Raw genomic sequence first — 16,754 nt, 5'->3', positions numbered from 1 at the left:
AGAAATGATTGATTCTAGACAGAGTAGAATCCAATGATTAGTTATTACAAATTTTGTCAGTTTCAAAACTTTTAAAGGCAATTGAAGCTACCATAAAGGCAATTGCTGGCCTAAACTGAAATGTATTCTCAAGAATGGTTTTATACTTAACATGAGCTGGACTAGAATATGTAAGTTCTAAATAATGTCTGGCTGTACCTAATCTATTGTGGTTTGATAGCAAAATTAGACACAGTTTAGGTGAAGGCCTTTCTCATTATTCTGCATATTAAGCGCTCAACTTCTCTTGACTGTTCTGTATCCAGTGAAATTTCTCTTGAAGCTTCTGGGACCCATGGCAGCCTTTTCTACTGCCCTGCCATCTGCCAAGCTCCACATGAGACCAATGGGGTTTGAAGGTTCAATGGAGCCAACCCCTTCAGTACAAAGTATCTTTGTTTTCCCTCAAATTTTGTCTACAGGAATATCTTGGTGCTTGGTGAGCTTGTTAGAAATAATTTTTTCTCCAGAGACAAGCAGGGGATATGCAGGCACCCTTGTTGATGAATATCCTATGTGCTCTCCCCTAGCTACAGTAAGCTTTTGGTTTACTGGGCATATGCAGGTGTCTTCCAAAGTTCCTTCCCTTGTCTGTCAGTTTTTTCTTTAGCCACGCCTAATGATCGCAGCTTTTTTCTCTCTCACTCACACACACATCAATAGAAAAAAATTCCATTTTTAGCTAAATCAAGAAAAGGATTTTCCCTCCTAAACAAAAAAAAAGAAAAGAGAGAAGAAAGATCAACAAGGAAAGCAGACAGGTTTTCTGTCTCAAGCAGCTCTTTACAGAGACTTTAAAAAAAAAAAAAAAAATCCAGAAACTTGCCACAAATGGAAACACCTGTGTTTCAGTGTCTCTTTGAAAAGCCCTGAACTGAAGCAGGAATCTTTTAGGACAGCTGCAAAATTGCTTTAGCATCGGAAGCAAGCACCAGAATCCCAGAATCAGAAGCTTTCACTTTTGCAGCTCTGTGTTCTGACCAGAAAATGTCAGCATCGCAAACACCAACAACTGCTCATACTCCCTTCCATCAGGGCCCTGTATCAGTACCACTTAGAGAGGTGAGCTGGCACAAGGACTCGTGGCAGAGACAGCACAGAAGCCGTGAGCTATTCTACCCCTTCACTACTAGCTTCTGTGACACAGACATCAGGAGACTTCCCACGGCCTAACTTAGCATCTGGCCATCTACAAGCACTGAAAGAGGCTCCTGCGGGCACAGATTCAGCCTCGCAGTCCTTTCCATCAGTCAACGAGCAGCCCTCAGCTTCAAAAGTTAAGGTACAGCATTCAGCCAAGGTTGGTTTTTTCTCTAAGGCACAAAGAACCAGCTTTAAGGATTCTCCATTTCTGCGTGCTGCCTTCGAAGCAGCAGGTCGCTGCCTCTGTCACTCCCCCAGTGCCTTGTTTTGGCATAGCTGGTGAAGTTGAGCCAAGGTACTCAGAATCTTCATCAGGTTCATGATGAAAACATCAGAAGTTTTGCAGGGGAATCAGCCATCCTAAGTCACTGAATTATACAGCCTTTCTCCACCAGACAGCACGGCGCCAATGCTGGAGGCAAAGCCAAGGCCTGCCATTTCCTCGAGCTGCCTCCAAAGTACTGGGAAGGCTCCTGTGAGCCCAGTAGTCCTTTTCACTCCTCTAATAAGAAGCAGCCAACAACGGAAGGTAAGTCTTCCAAACCTCCTAAGGGATAGAGACCCTCTTTGGGTAACCCAGCTAGATTCCTTCTGCATTAACTGGGTTTCAGGCTATTCTTCTAAAGCTGATACCTAGAAATTCCACCTTGAGGGATCAGAAGAATCGGAAGAATTTTCAAAGTACAAATAAGCTGTTTTTCCTAACTTGTGGATCAGTGTACCAAGAGCCACCTAAACACAATTGCTCCTGTGTTACCTCCCATATGATATTTCAAGGATGCTTCAATCATTCTGCTCAAGGCAGCAGTCTCTATATGGGTACAGAAATGTTGAGAATTTTTTTCTATCCTATGCAATCTAAAATTAATATTATTCATATTTAGTTTCTTTTGGATACCATTGCTACTCTTTGGTCTTTTGCCACGTATTAGTGACCTGGATTGACCACCGTGAGGATGGGCTACTGGGCTTGATGGACCATTGGTCTAACGCAGTAAGGTTATTCTTATGTTCTTATGAATCTGTCAGAGTACTCATAACAACGTAAAGGTATCACGATTATGAGTATCGTTCATCTCGCAATACAGCAAATTCTGTATTATGATGATTGAGAGTAGATAGGCCATTCTCTTCTGAGGGGTACAGAAGCATCCATCTGCAAACCAGACATGATGTCCCAGAAGGTATGCTGTCCGGCTGGTTCCAAAATACAATATGTTATGGAGAGATTGCAAAGACTCATCAAGCCTGATGACTATTATCCAGTTCTGCTCATCCATGTTGGCACTAATGATACTTCCAAGTACTCCTGCGAACATATTAAAAGAGATTGTGGCTCTGAGAGAGAGGTTGAAGCAGTCAGTTGTGCAGGTGGAATTCTGGTCCATCCTCCCTGTCGAGGGTAAGTGCCAGGTCAGAGAAGCATGCCAGATGTTGATTGGGTATCCCTATTGTGGGGTCTTCTAGAAGTAGAGAGATCTGGATTCTCTCCAAGGAGAACTGTTCCAGCAGTTAGTAGCGGCATGGGATCATACTGAACTTAGTGCTTACAAACTGGGAAAATGTTTTTGATGCTACAGTGGGTGTTCATCTGGCATCCAGTGATCACTTCATGGTAAGGTTTAATATTAAGACAGATAGAGAGGGCTTGTTCAAAAGTAAAGGTTCTAGACCAGGGGTGTCACTCAATCGCATAAGTGTCCGAAATCTAAAACATAGACTAAGTTGCGGGCCAAATTTTTAATAAGATACTTAGGGGTCCTTTTATTAAGGTACGCTAACCGATTTAGCATTCGCTAAATGCACACCTTAATAAAAGGACCCCTTAGTAGAAGTATAGGGTTATAACCGCTCCAACCCAACACCGGATCTGTGATGTAAACAAAATAAATAAAAAAGACTTTTCCTCTCTCTTTTAGGTCCTAGTTCACGCTTGCTGTCTTAACACCAGCTCTGGCAGGATACACAAGCCAAATCTGACATATTGTAATCACAAAACAGAAAATTATTTTTTCTACCTTTTGTTGTCTGGTCATTATTCATATCATTTTGGTCCCAGGCTCTGGTTGTCTTCTGAAAACTTGCTTGCCAGGGTCTCCTGCCCATTTGTCATTTTCTTTCTCCTTGCTTACCATCCATCTTCCATCTCTGTTTTCCCCTTCCGTATCCCTTCCCTCCCACGGAGGTCTGGCATCTTTCCTTTTTTTTCATCTCCATCCCTGCAACTGCAACAATGGACCCTACCATCCCCAGAACCACCATTTCTCCTTTTCTCAACTACCCTTTCATCCAGCATCTCTCCCTCCTTCCCCACCACCCCAGGGTCCACCATCTCCCTTTCTCTTCCCAACTACCCTCCTATCCAGTATCTATCCCCCCCCCCCCATCTGTAAAGATAAGAGCTGACTCCCTTCCAAGAAGAGTTTCTCCCTGCTGTTCTCTATAGATCTCACTGGTATCATCCTCTTAGTTTCTGGGATTTCCCCATTTAAATTACTGAACATCTGACAATGTAGTTTCTTCAGTGACTTAAGTTAGCCTTAGTCACCTTCAGCTAATTAGGGCAACCTGCAGAGGATCACTGGTGCTGTAGCGATCCTAATAGGCTGGCGTTGGCCTCTGCAGCACATTCCCTCCCCTGCAGTTCAGCTCCTCTGACGTCAGGGGCAGGATCACTGCAAAGGGAGTATGTTGCGGAGACTACGGCAGCGTGCTAGAATCACTACAGCTGACCAGTGATCCTTTGCAGGCTGCTTTGAAGGGGAAGCCAGGATGGAGAGAGGAAGGAACAGAGGGCCAAATCACAGGCCAAATTTAATTACCCTGTGGGCCAAATTTGACCCGCAGGCCTGAATTTGACATCCCTGTTCTAGACTTAAAAAACAAAACAAACTTTGTTTGATGGGGATTATGTTAGGGAATTGTCTGGTTGGGAACATCAGGAAGGAGTAGAAATGTAGTGGGCAAAGCTGAAAGGAGTTATTGTAAGGGTGACAAACATTTTTGTGAGTCACATAAGGAAAAGTAAGAGGAAAGAAAGCTGCTTTGGTTCTCAAAAGTAGTAGCTAAGAAGGTAAGTAATAAGAGGTTAGCTTTCATAAATTACAAAAGATCGCAGAAACAGGCAAAAATATTCAGCAGTGATGCAATAAAAGGGGCATAGTTCCTGAGATGCATCTACATGTACAGCTTGCTTATCAACTTTTTCTTATGTCTGCAGATTGGCTGGAGTGCAACCGTACTACATAGAAACAGAGTATGACGGCAGAAAAGGGCCGGCGGCCCAACAAGTCTGCCCACTCAAGAACCCTCCCTCCCTTGAGAATCCATCTTTTAAGCATAACTCTGTAACAACCCTACCTGTTTGTCCCATTGACTCTTGAAGTCGAGCACACTACTGGCCTTGACCACCTGTCGTGGAAGATTATTCCATTGATCAATCACCCTTTCGGTGAAGAAGTATTTCCTGGTGTCACCATGAAATCTTCCCCCCTTAAGTTTTAGTGGATGCCCTCTTGTCGCCGTGGGACCCTTAAGAAAAAAGATTTCATAGAAACATAGAAACAAGCGGCAGAAAAGGGCTATAGCCCACCAAGTCTGCCCATTCCAAGTATCCCTCCCCCCTGAGTTTACTCCCTTAATGATCCCACATGAGTATCCCATTTTCTCTTAAAATCCGTCACGCTGCTGGCCTCTATCACCTGGAGTGGGAGTCTGTTCCAATGATCCACCACTCTTTCGGTGAAGAAGTACTTCCTGGAGTCGCCATGAAACTTCCCTCCCCTGACTTTCAGTGGATGCCCTCTGGTGGTCGAGGGTCCCATGAGTCAGAAGATATCCTCTTCTGTCTCGATGCGTCCCGTGATGTACTTATACGTTTCAATCATATCTCCCCGTTCTCTTCTTTCCTCAAGTGAGTACAGCCGCAATTTCTTTAGTCTTTCTTCATACGTGAGATCCCTGAGCCCCAAGACCATCCTGGTGACCGTTCGCTGCACCGACTCGATCCTCAGCACGTCCTTTCGGTAGTGTGGTCTCCAAAACTGAACACAGTACTCCAAGTGAGGCCTCACCATGGCTCTGTACAACGGCATCATAACTTCAGGTCTCCTGCTGACAAAACCTCTGCGGATACATCCCATCATTTGTCTTGCCCTGGAGGTAGCCTTCTCCACTTGATTGGCAACCTTCATGTCCTCACTAATGATCACTCCTAGATCGTGTTCCGCCGTGGTCCTAACCAAGGTCTCACCATTTAGTACATAAGTTCTGCGCGGGTTTCTCTTACCCAGGTGCATTATCTTGCATTTTTTAGCATTGAAGCCTAGCTGCCAAGTAGTCTACCATTGTTCCAGAAGCAGTAGGTCATGTGTCATATCATCAGGTAACATGCTTCTGCCTACTATGTTGCAAAGTTTGGCGTCATCGGCGAACAGTGATACCCTTCCTCTAAGTCCCCGCGTCATATCTCTTATGAATAAGTTGAATAGAATCGGGCCCAGGACCGAGCCCTGCGGCACTCCACTGATCACTTCTGATGCTTCGGATGGGGTACCGTTCACCACCACCTTCTGAAGTCTACTGCTCAGCCAATCCCCAACCCATGTAGTTAGAGTGTCTCCTAATCCTATCTATTTCAGCTTGTTCAGTAATCTTCGATGAGGGACGCTATCAAATGCTTTACTGAAGTCCAAATATACCACGTCCAGTGACTCTCCGGCGTCCAGTTGTCTAGTAACCCAGTCAAAAAAGCTAATCAGATTAGATTGGCAAGATCTTCCCTGGGTGAACCCGTGTTGGTGTGGATCACGCAGTTTTTTTTCATCTAGGATTGTGTCAATATTCTGTTTGATCAGTGTTTCCATGAGTTTACACACTATAGACGTGAGACTCACTGGTCTGTAGTTTGCTGTCTCTGTCCTGCAGCCCTTCTTGTGGAGTGGGATTACATTAGCGGTTTTCCAGTCCAAGGGGACTCTTCCTGTGCTTAGGGAAAGATTGAAAAGAACAGATAATGGTTCAGCCAGGACTTCCCTTAACTCCCTGAGCATTCTGGGATGTAGGTTATCCGGTCCCATGGCTTTGTTTACTTTGAGTCTTGATAGTTCGTCGTAGACGCTACTGGGCGTAAATTCGAAATCTTGAAACGGGTCTTTCTGGTTATCTCCTTTCTGCAGCTGTGGACCAGCTCCCGGCATTTCGCGGGTGAACACTGAACAGAAGTATTGGTTTAGTAGTTCTGCCTTCTCAGAATCTGATTCCGCAAAGTTACCGTCCGATTTCTTCAGGCGTACTATCCCATCTTTATTTCTTTTCCTGTCGCTAATATAGCTGAAGAAAGATTTATCCCCTTTCTTAATTTTCCGTGCTAGCTCTTCCTCCATTCGGAGTTTGGCCTCTCTGACTGCTGTTTTGACAGCTTTAGATCTCTTTAGATAGTCCTCTTTTGCCCTCTCTCTGCCTAAGTGTTTGTAGGTGATAAATGCGTCTTTTTTCTGTTTAACTAGGTCTGAAATTTCTTTACTGAACCATTGGGGTCTTTTGTTTCTCCTGCGTTTACTTACTGTCTTTATGTATCGGTCTGTTGCTTCGTGTAGTATGGACTTCAGAGACGTCCACATGTCCTCCACATTGTCAGATTTTGCTTGTTTATGTAGCTCCTGATGGACAAAATCTCCCATGCGGTTGAAGTCTGTGCCTCTAAAGTTGAGAACCCTTGTTGCTGTGTTTGTCTTAGGAAAACCTTTCTTGAGGTTGAGCCATACCATATTATGGTCGCTGGAGGCTAGTGTGTCTCCTACTGAGACTTCCGTGACGCTATCTCCATTGGTGAGAACTAGGTCTAGTAACGCCTGGTCCCTGGTGGGCTCCAATACCAATTGCTTGAGATGTGCATCCTTTATGGAGTTTAATATTCTTTTGCTGCTACCCGTAGTCGCGGAGAGTGTTACAATCTGCATCTGGCATGTTGAAGTCTCCTAGCATTACTGAGTCCCCGCGCAGTGTGATGTTCTCTATGTCCTCGATTAATTCTATGTCTTTGTCCTCCTGTTGCCTGGGAGGTCTATATATCACACCAAGATATAGGCATTTTTCCTTTCCTCTGGCCAGGTTCACCCAGATGGATTTCCCGGTGTATCTAACATCTGTGATTCTGGTGGTTTTGATGCTTTCCTTAGTGTATAGTGCTACTCCTCCCCCCAATTTACCCACTCGGTCGCAACGAAGTAGGTTGTACCCTGGTATAACCATATCCCACCCATGCGATTCTGTGAACCAGGTTTCGGATATCGCTATCACGTCAAGATCAGCGTTTGTTATCTCAGTCTCTAATTCTAGAATTTTATTGCCCAAGCTGTGTGCATTAACATACATAGCACTCCATATCTGTGAAGAGATTCCTTTATGAGTTAGTGTGGCTTCTAGATTATCAGTGATTTTTCTCCCTGAATAATTGTGGATATCATTGGTACTTACCTTAGATTTGGTAGTGTCAGTGCGACTCGCCTCCTCAGGGTGGTTTCTTACTGCTCTGGGATATAAGTATGTACCCTCCCCCAACTTACCTAGTTTAAAGCCCTGTTGAGTAGGCGGGCCAATCGATGTCCAAATACGTTTCTACCTCTTCTGGTCAGGTGGAGTCCGTCTGGTCCCTGCAGTCCCTGGAGCGTATCGCCGTGGTTCAGGAATCCGAAGTTCATTTCTATGCACCATTTTCAGAGCCATTCATTAGTCCGTTGAATACGCTCTTCTCTCGCTCTGCCTCTGTTTCTCACTGGAAGAATTGACGAAAAGACCACCTGTGCTCCTGTCTGCTTCAGCTTCTTTCCTAGTGCTCCAAAATCTCTGGGGATGTTCTCTGTGTCACTCCTAGCAGTGTCATTTGTGCCTACATGGATGAGAAACATGGGAAAATGATCATTAGGTTTTAGAATTTTGTCCAGGCTAGTGGTAATATCCTGGATCCTGGCTCCAGGGAGACAGCAGACCTCTCTTGATTGTAAATTAGGCCTGCAAATTGGTCCCTCGGTGCCCCTTAGCATGGAGTCACCAATGACTACCACTCTTCGTTCCTTTCGAGGGGGTCGGTCTGCGTGCTCTGGATTTGACGTTGTGTGCTGGGTATCCTCATGAGCCTCTTCTGCTGTTTCCTCGGTGGTTTCATCTTGTAGGATTTGAAATCTATTTCTGAGAGTTAGCTGTGGTATTGATGAACGGCTATCCTGTTGAAGAGAAAAAGAAAAAGAAGAAGAGCGTGAGAATGGGGTGGGTTTATTTCGCTTGCCCTTAGAGGAGGTTACTAGTTGCCAGGGGCCAGCATCTCCAATCATCTCCTGTACTCCAATTGTTGTGTTTAGTGCTATAGGTTTGGGCGTGTCAAGGATGGACCTGTCGTGGGTTCTCTCTGTGGTGTGTGACAGTTCCAGGATGGTGTCGTCGATGAAGGCCTCGTCATCTCTCATGCTCCTCAGGCGCTTAACCTCCTCCCTGAGGCTCAGTAGTTCCTGCAAGATATCCTCGTCTAAGTTTCCCAGCTCCTCTGTCTGCGTAGAGACTGTAGTGCACTTTGGGAGGGGGGGGGAAGGTCTCGGTCTGCACTGAGACCTCTGCCCTCTGATCCATGTCGCCCTCTGCCGTCTGTGTACAGACCTCGACCATCCCCTGAGTCCCTCTGGATGCTGGAGTGTCGATCTTGATAGTAGCCTTGGTACTCCGTGTCCTTCCCGCCATTTCCAAGTTAGAGGGATTTATTTCTGTAAAGAGAAAGGTCGAGATGTTAGAGAGTATGTAAGGAGAAAGATTGAGATAGAGTTATTAAAGATATTTTTTTTTTAATATAGAGTCTGAGAAGTTCAAGGAAGGATTAATTATCTGGCTGAGAGTGTAAGAAAGTGTGTGGGTGTAGGAAGAAAAGAGGAAGAGTGTGATTGATGGAGTGGTAGATGAAGAGTTTAGATTAGGCCCTTCTCAAGGCCCTTCGCAAAGGCGATCTCGCTAAGGCGAGCGCCTTTGCCGCTCGCCTTCGCTGCGCGCCGAACGGCTGCACGCCGTTGGCCCGCCTCCTTTTATGGAGGGGCCCGGCGCCTACTGCTGATGCGGTGGGGGTGGGCGGAGCTACTCTCGCCGCTACCCCGAAGCTGTTTTTTGCTTTTGCCGCTCGCCCTCGCCTTGCCTCGCGCTTTCACTGCCCTCTCCTGCCTTTGCCGCTCGCCTTCTCCTGCCTCGTGCGCTGCTTAGCGAGCTGTCCTCTCCTCCTGCAGCAGTGGCCTGACCGTCGGCTCGCCTCCTTTTATGGAGGGGCCCGGCGCCTACTGCTGATGCGGTGGGGGTGGGCGGAGCTACTCTCGCCGCTACCCCGAAGCTGTTTTTTGCTTTTGCCGCTCGCCCTCGCCTTGCCTCGCGCTTTCACTGCCCTCTCCTGCCTTTGCCGCTCGCCTTCTCCTGCCTCGTGCGCTGCTTAGCGAGCTGTCCTCTCCTCCTACAGCAGTGGCCTGACCGTCGGCTCGCCTCCTTTTATGGAGGGGCCCGGCGCCTACTGCTGATGCGGTGGGGGTGGGCGGAGCTACTCTCGCCGCTACCCCGAAGCTGTTTTTTGCTTTTGCCGCTCGCCCTCGCCTTGCCTCGCGCTTTCACTGCCCTCTCCTGCCTTTGCCGCTCGCCTTCTCCTGCCTCGTGCGCTGCTTAGCGAGCTGTCCTCTCCTCCTGCAGCAGGAGGAGAGGACACTTTAATGTGGCACGTGATGTATTTGAATGTTTCTATCATGTCTCCTCTTTCTTCGCTCCTCGAGAGAATATAAGCGCAATCTGGTCAGACGTTCTTCATATGGGATATCTTTAAGTCCTGAGACCATTCCAGTGCTACCTATTTTAAAATTACTTAAATTGATTTTTGATCTTGGTGTTTTGATGATGGTATTCACATCACAGGAAGGATTCTTCAGTATGCATGCAGCAATGGTTCAATGGTCGACTCGAAGGCATACACACATGCACGTTTAAAAAACGTAGCCTCTTTTATCCCAGGACAAGCAGGCAGGTATTCAAGTTTCAAGTTTATTCAATCTTTTGATGGATCGCCTATTACAATTTCTAAGCGATGTACATAATATAATAAAAAGAAATAAGAAACTTAACATAATAGTTATATTAACATAACATAAAAACAATTAAAACTTACTTGAGGGGAAAGGGAAAAGTAAAAGTTACAATTTCGGGTTTCGTAAGAATAAAGGGAAAGAACAAAAGGTAGGGTAAAAGAGGTAGCACAAGATAACTCGAGCACATTTCTTAAGCATTAATTCCAAAACGTAAGAAATTTAAATGAACTGTTAAAAATCGAAAGCATCTTTAAATAAATATGTTTTTAAAAGTTTTTTAAATGTTGTAATATTTTGTTCTATTCTGATAAATTGAGGGAGTTTATTCCACCTTTGTGGACCGGCAACAGTAAATATATCTGCTCTTCTAGTACCTATGATTTTTAGAGATGGAACAGCTAATAAACATTGATCAGTAGAGCGAAGAGATCGCTGTGTTTTGTATGGGATTAGAGATTTGGAGATGAATTGCGGCTCATTGGATGTTAGAGTTTTGAAAATTAGGAACATTAGTTTAAAAAAGATCCTATGATTTACTGGTAACCAGTGTGCATCTATCAGTAGTGGAGACACATGGTCAAATTTTTTAGAATTATAAATTAATTTTATTGCTGTATTTTGAATTATTTGTATCCTTCTTATTTCTTTTTGTGTGATGTTTAAGAATAGGGCATTACAGTAATCAATTTTCGCTATTATAAATGAATGGATTAATATGTTTAGAGAAGAAGGACTGAGAAATTTGGCAATAGATCTTATCTGCCGTAATTTAAAAAAACAATTTTTAACCATATAAGATATATGTTCATGGTAGGATAGTTTGTCATCTATGTAAACACCAAGAATTTTTGTTGAGGATACCATGTTAATGGGGGTGTTATTGAGGAGAAAAGGTTTAGAAAGAGAAATATCTTTTTCCAATTGAATAGGATGGATTGAGTCTTATTAATATTTAATGCCAATTTATTTGTGTTTAACCAATTTTGCACATGCTCTAGCTTTTGATTTATTGAGGAGATATCTGTAGTGTTTTCTGGGTCTAAAGGGTGTATGAGTTGGATGTCATCTGCGTATGAATAGGGGATGAAGCCTATAGCCTGACAAAGTTCTAATAGTAGTGCAAGGAAGATATTAAATAATAGAGGAGACAAAATAGATCCTTGTGGAATTCCAAAAGTTGAAGTGTAAGGGGCGGATTCCTCATTATTAAATCTAACGATAGAAGTTCAGTTGGTGAGGTAAGATTTAAACCAGTCTAAAACTTTCTCGTTAATTCCTTTTTCTTCGAGTCTTTTTAAGAGTAAGTCATGATCAATGGTATCGAAGGCGGCGGAAATGTCTAAGGAAAAAAGTATTACTGATTTGTGTTGGTCGAGATAGTAATGGATATTAGAGGTTAGACCTATTAAGGAGTACTCGGTATTATGGAATTTTCTAAATCCTGTTTGGTTCGGGTGTAATGCATTTGTTTTTTCAATGAAATCGGAAAGTTGATTGAATATCAGTTTTTCTGTTAATTTTGCGAGAAATGGAATGTTAGCTATCGGACGATAGTTAGTTACATCGTTAATACTGGTTTTGTAATTTTTCACAATAGGAATAATGTAGGTAGATTTCCATTGTGGTGGTACTATAGGGTACATATGGGTGATGTCATCGACGAAGCCCGGATGCGGACACCTCACAAGCAGACTTGCTTGAAGAAACTCGAAGTTTCAAGTCACCCGCACCGCGCATGTGCGAGTGCCTTCCCGCCCAGCGCAGGGCGCGTCTCCTCAGTTCTGTTTTCCGCTGAGCTGAGAAGTCCGTCTTTGACTCTCTGCGTTTAACTTTGTTCCTTTGTGCCTTCTCTGAACTGCGGTTTGTATTTTTTTTCTTCACGAATCGCTGTTCCTCTTATTTCTTTCATTTTTATTAAAATTTTTTAAAAAAATTTTTCTTCTCCCGTCTGTTTTTTGGGACAGGCCGCTCGGCCGCAGCCCGAGGGCTTTGATCTTGTGGCGGCTATTTTTCCTTCTATGTCCTGGCCTACTATGGGCTTCAAGGGGTGTAGCAAGTGCCAGCGCGCGATCTCTCTTACGGACCCTCACGGACACTGCCTCAAGTGCCTTGGGCCGAAACATCATCCTAGGTCGTGCCTGCCTTGCCAAACACTTCAGCCTCGTGCTTTTAAGCGTCGTTGTCTTTTGGTGGACAAGCTCTTCTAGATGGAGTCTTCTACTGATCCCTCGACTTCGAAGGCGTCCTTGGCCTCGACTCCTACCGAGGCCCCTCCTGCTCTTTCTGCTTCCACCTTGAGCCTCATCAGACCGTCGTCGTTTGCAGCGGCTCTTTCTTCGACGTCGTCTGCTGTATCTTCCCCTGTTTCCTCAGGTCAAATAGCTCAGCAGTCGGTTCCACCGGTAGTGATTAAAGTGTCTAAGACTCCCAGATCGAAGCACACTCCCACTACCTCGAAGGAACCTCCAGCCAAAGCAGGTGGTCCGGTTTCAGACACGGATCCATCCTTGCCGGCTTCTTTCCAGACCATGTTAGAGAAGCAGTTTATTCAGTTCCTTACTAACTTGGGACGCAAACTGCTTCCTGTTATCCAGCCTGGGCGTTCAGCAGACTCCCGTGAGGTCGAGCCACTTTCTTTGCTCCAGTCTGACCTTCCACACTCTTTGCAGGGAGCAGAGTCTCTGCGAGTGTCTGGTCTGGCATCCAAGCACGTGAAGCAAGGAGCAGATTCTTTGCGAGTGCCTCAATGGGAATCCTAACACTCTGGTTCCAGACACAGATCTCACCGACGTTTTGAGGCCTTCATCGAGGCATCCTTCCAGGCATAGCTCTTCTTCTCATGACAGACCATCTTCCTCGAAGCCTCAATCTACTCCAACCTCGACCAGACCACTGACTCCTCGTTCAAGGTCTCGATGCCGGACCTTGAGGATATCCCGGTCTCGATTGCCTCGTCCAAGTCACCAGGTTCCTTTGATGCCTTTTTCCCTGCCGAAGCTTCATCTTCGACACAGGCTGCCTCGACGTCCTCGAGTCCTTCTCGAGGCAAAGCATTGGCAGATCAGTTATCTATCTTGTCTTTCCTTCGTCAGATGGCTGTGGACTTGGATATTCAATTATATACTGGCTCCAAATACTCTAAGGAGTTTCTGGAAGTCATGCATCTTCCTCAACCTCCGGCAGAGTCTCTTAAGCTTCCACTTCATAAGCTTTTGAATCAGACTTTTGGTCATTGCATGGAAACACCTTTTTCCATACCAGCTGTTCCAGGAAAATTGGACTCTAGGTATAAGACTGTGCATTGCAAAGGGCTTGACAATTCCTGCTCGTCGAGTCCTCCTTGAAGAGGTCCCATTCTTCCAAGGTTTATGCCACCGTTCCTCCTGGAAGGGAAGGGAAAACTATGGACAAATTCAGATGTCGCATATACCAGAATGCTATGATGTCCTCTAAAGTCCTCAATTCTAATTTTCAATTCATAACTTATTTTGAATTTCTTATTTCTCTACTACCCAAGTTTTTGAATTGTTTGGATACACAAATGCATTTTGAGTTTCAGGAAGTCATTGCTTCTTTATCTGAACTACGTTTACATCTCCTCCAGTCATCTTATGATGCCTTTGAGTTGTCTGCCCGAGCGGCTGCTTGCTCTGTAGCTATGCGTCGTCTTGCCTGGCTTCGTACCATCGACATGGACCGTAATCTTCAGGACCATTTAGCTAACATTCCTTGTGAGGGCAACGACCTCTTTGATGAATCCTTCGAGGCAGCCACCAAGAAATTATCTGACCATGAAAAATCCTTTGCTTCTATAGTCAGACTTAAGCCAAAGCCAGCTCTTGCCAAACCTGCACACCCTGCTCTTATCTACCAAAGGCGTTTTGCTCCGAAGCCAGCTTCTTATACTCGCCCTCCTCTGAAAAAACAGCAACCTCAGAAGCAACAGAAACCCCAACCTTCTGCTGCACCTAAGGCTTCTCAGTCTTTTTGACTGTTTACAACAGAGCATAACCTCCACCGTTCTGTCTCTGTCTCCTTTTCCCCCTATAGGAGGTCGTCTCCATCATTTTTACAACCGATGGACGATAATTACATCCGACCTCTGGGTGCTTACCATCATCAGGGAAGGATACTTTCTTCATTTCACTCAGGTTCCACCAGAGCTTCCTCCAAGAGAGTATCCTTCCAATCCATCCCAGACCGCCCTTCTTCTTCAGGAAGTTCAAGCTCTGCTTTGTCTTCATGCCATCGAACCAGTTCCCTTGGAACAGCAGAACAGGGGGTTTTTACTCCTGTTACTTCCTTGTTCCGTAGAAGACGGGCGATCTGCGGCTTATTCTGGATCTCAGGGCTCTCAACAAATTTTTAGTCAAAGAAAAGTTTTGAATGTTGTCCCTGACATCTCTTTATCCCCTTCTTGAGCAGAACGACTGGTTATGCTCTCTGGATCTCAAGGAGGCCTACACTCATATCCCCTTTCATCCAGCCTCCCGTCAATACCTCAGATTTCAGGTGGGGAATCTGCATTATCAATACAGAATACTACCCTTCGGCCTGGCCTCGTCTCCCAGAGTGTTCACCATGTGCCTGGTAGTGGTAGCGGCAGCTCTACGAAACCATGGTCTTCAGGTATTTCCCTACCTCAACGACTGGCTCATCAAAGATTCAACATCTCAGGGGGTTATTGTAGCGACCCAACGGACTACCTGGTTCCTACAAAGTTTGGGATTCGAAATCAACTTTCCGAAATCTCAACTTCAGCCCTCTCAGAATCTACAATTCATTGGAGCTGTTCTGGACACTGTCCAACTCAGAGCATTCCTCCCTCAACAACGAATGGAAGCTATTCTTCAACTCTGTCATACAATGTCCCGCTCTTCCATCTCAGCGAGACACATGATGGTACTTCTAGGTCACATAGCCTCCATAGTACACGTGATTCCTTTTACCAGACTTCACCTCAGAATTCCTCAGTGGAACCCTGGCTTCTCAATGGATGCAAGTTTGTGACCCTCCTTGACACATTTCAGTCACTCCTTCCTTGAAGAAGTCTCTCCGTTGGTGGATGCTGTCTTCCAATCTTTTCAGAGGCTTGCTTATTCAAACGCCCCCTCATCAGAAGGTCCTCACGACAGATTCTTCGACCTACGTTTGGGGCGCTCATCTCGATGGTCTCCATACTCAAGGCCACTGGACCGGTACACATCATCAGTGTCATATCAATCTGTTGGAACTCAGAGCGATTTTCAAGGCTCTCAACGCTTTACAACATCTTCTTCACGACCAGGTAGTCCTCATCTGGACGGACAACTAAGTCGCCATGTATTATGTCAACAAACAAGGAGGGACGGGATCTGCCTCCCTTTGTCAAGAAGCTCTGAAGGTTTGGTACTGGGCAATCCGTCACAACACCTTCCTCAAAACTGTCTACATTCAAGGGGCGAAGAATTGCTTGGTGGACAACTTGAGACGTCTTCTGCAACCTCACGAATGGACACTCCATTCCTCGCCTCTTCACCACATTTTTTCACAGTGGGGAACCCCCCAGATAGACCTCTTTGCGGCTCCCCACAACTACAAACTGCCTCAATTCTGCTCCAGAATATACTCTCCTCATCGCCTCGAGGCAGATGGTTTTCTTCTGGAATGGAAGAATCTCTTCCTCTACGCATTCCCTCCATTTCCTCTCATTCTCAACACTCTGGTCAAGTTGAAAAACGATCATGCCACCATGATTCTAATCGCTCCTCAGTGGCCAAGACAACCTTGGTACTCCCTTCTACTTCAACTCAGCACCAGGGAGCCATATCAGAGTTTTTCCTTCTCTGCTTACACAGAGTCAGGGATCTCTGCTTCATCCCAACCTTCAGTCTCTACACCTGACAGCTTGGTACCTTTCAACATAACTCCTCTTCAGTTTTCTCAGTCTGTAAGAGATGTTTTAGAAGCTTCTAGGAAGCCTACCACTAGACAATGCTATCACCAGATTTTCTACGTGGTGTTTTTCTCATCATAAGGAGACTCAGCATTCCTCCTTATCTTCTGTTTTGGACTACCTTCTGCACTTATCAAATTCTGGCCTCAAGTCTACATGTATCCGAGTCCATCTCAGTGCAATTGCGACTTTCCATCAGCCTATTGAAGGGAAACCCCTCTCTGCTCATCTGGTGGTTTCCAAATTCATGAAAGGACTCTTCAATGTCAAACGTCCTCTCAAACCGCCTCCTGTGGTTTTGGACCTCAATGTTGTCCTTACTCAACTCATGAAGCCTCTATTTGAACCAATTGATAAGGCTCATCTGAAATACCTCACTTGGAAAGTGGTGTTCCTCATAGCCCTCACTTCTGCTCAAAGAGTCAGTGAGCTGCAAGCTTTAGTTGCTGACCCACCATTCACTGTGTTCCATCATGACAAGGTGGTTCTTTGTACTCATCCTAAATTCCTCCCTAAAGTGATCTCGGAATTTCATCTCA

General features: G+C 45.3%; 1 protein-coding gene across 1 annotated transcript in view; it reads left to right on the top strand.

Annotated features, from left to right (window-relative positions):
* Nucleotides 1-16,754, top strand: part of SLC12A2 (solute carrier family 12 member 2) — a 333,014-nt gene that overhangs the window by 169,203 nt on the left and 147,057 nt on the right. The gene's annotated exons all lie outside the window — the stretch shown is intronic.

Source organism: Geotrypetes seraphini, chromosome 1 (assembly GCF_902459505.1).
Source record: "Geotrypetes seraphini chromosome 1, aGeoSer1.1, whole genome shotgun sequence".
In the NCBI taxonomy this organism is placed as follows: Eukaryota; Metazoa; Chordata; class Amphibia; order Gymnophiona; family Dermophiidae; genus Geotrypetes; species Geotrypetes seraphini.
The sequence above is the reverse complement of the archived record's forward strand: the minus strand, read 5'-3'. Positions and strand labels throughout refer to the sequence as shown.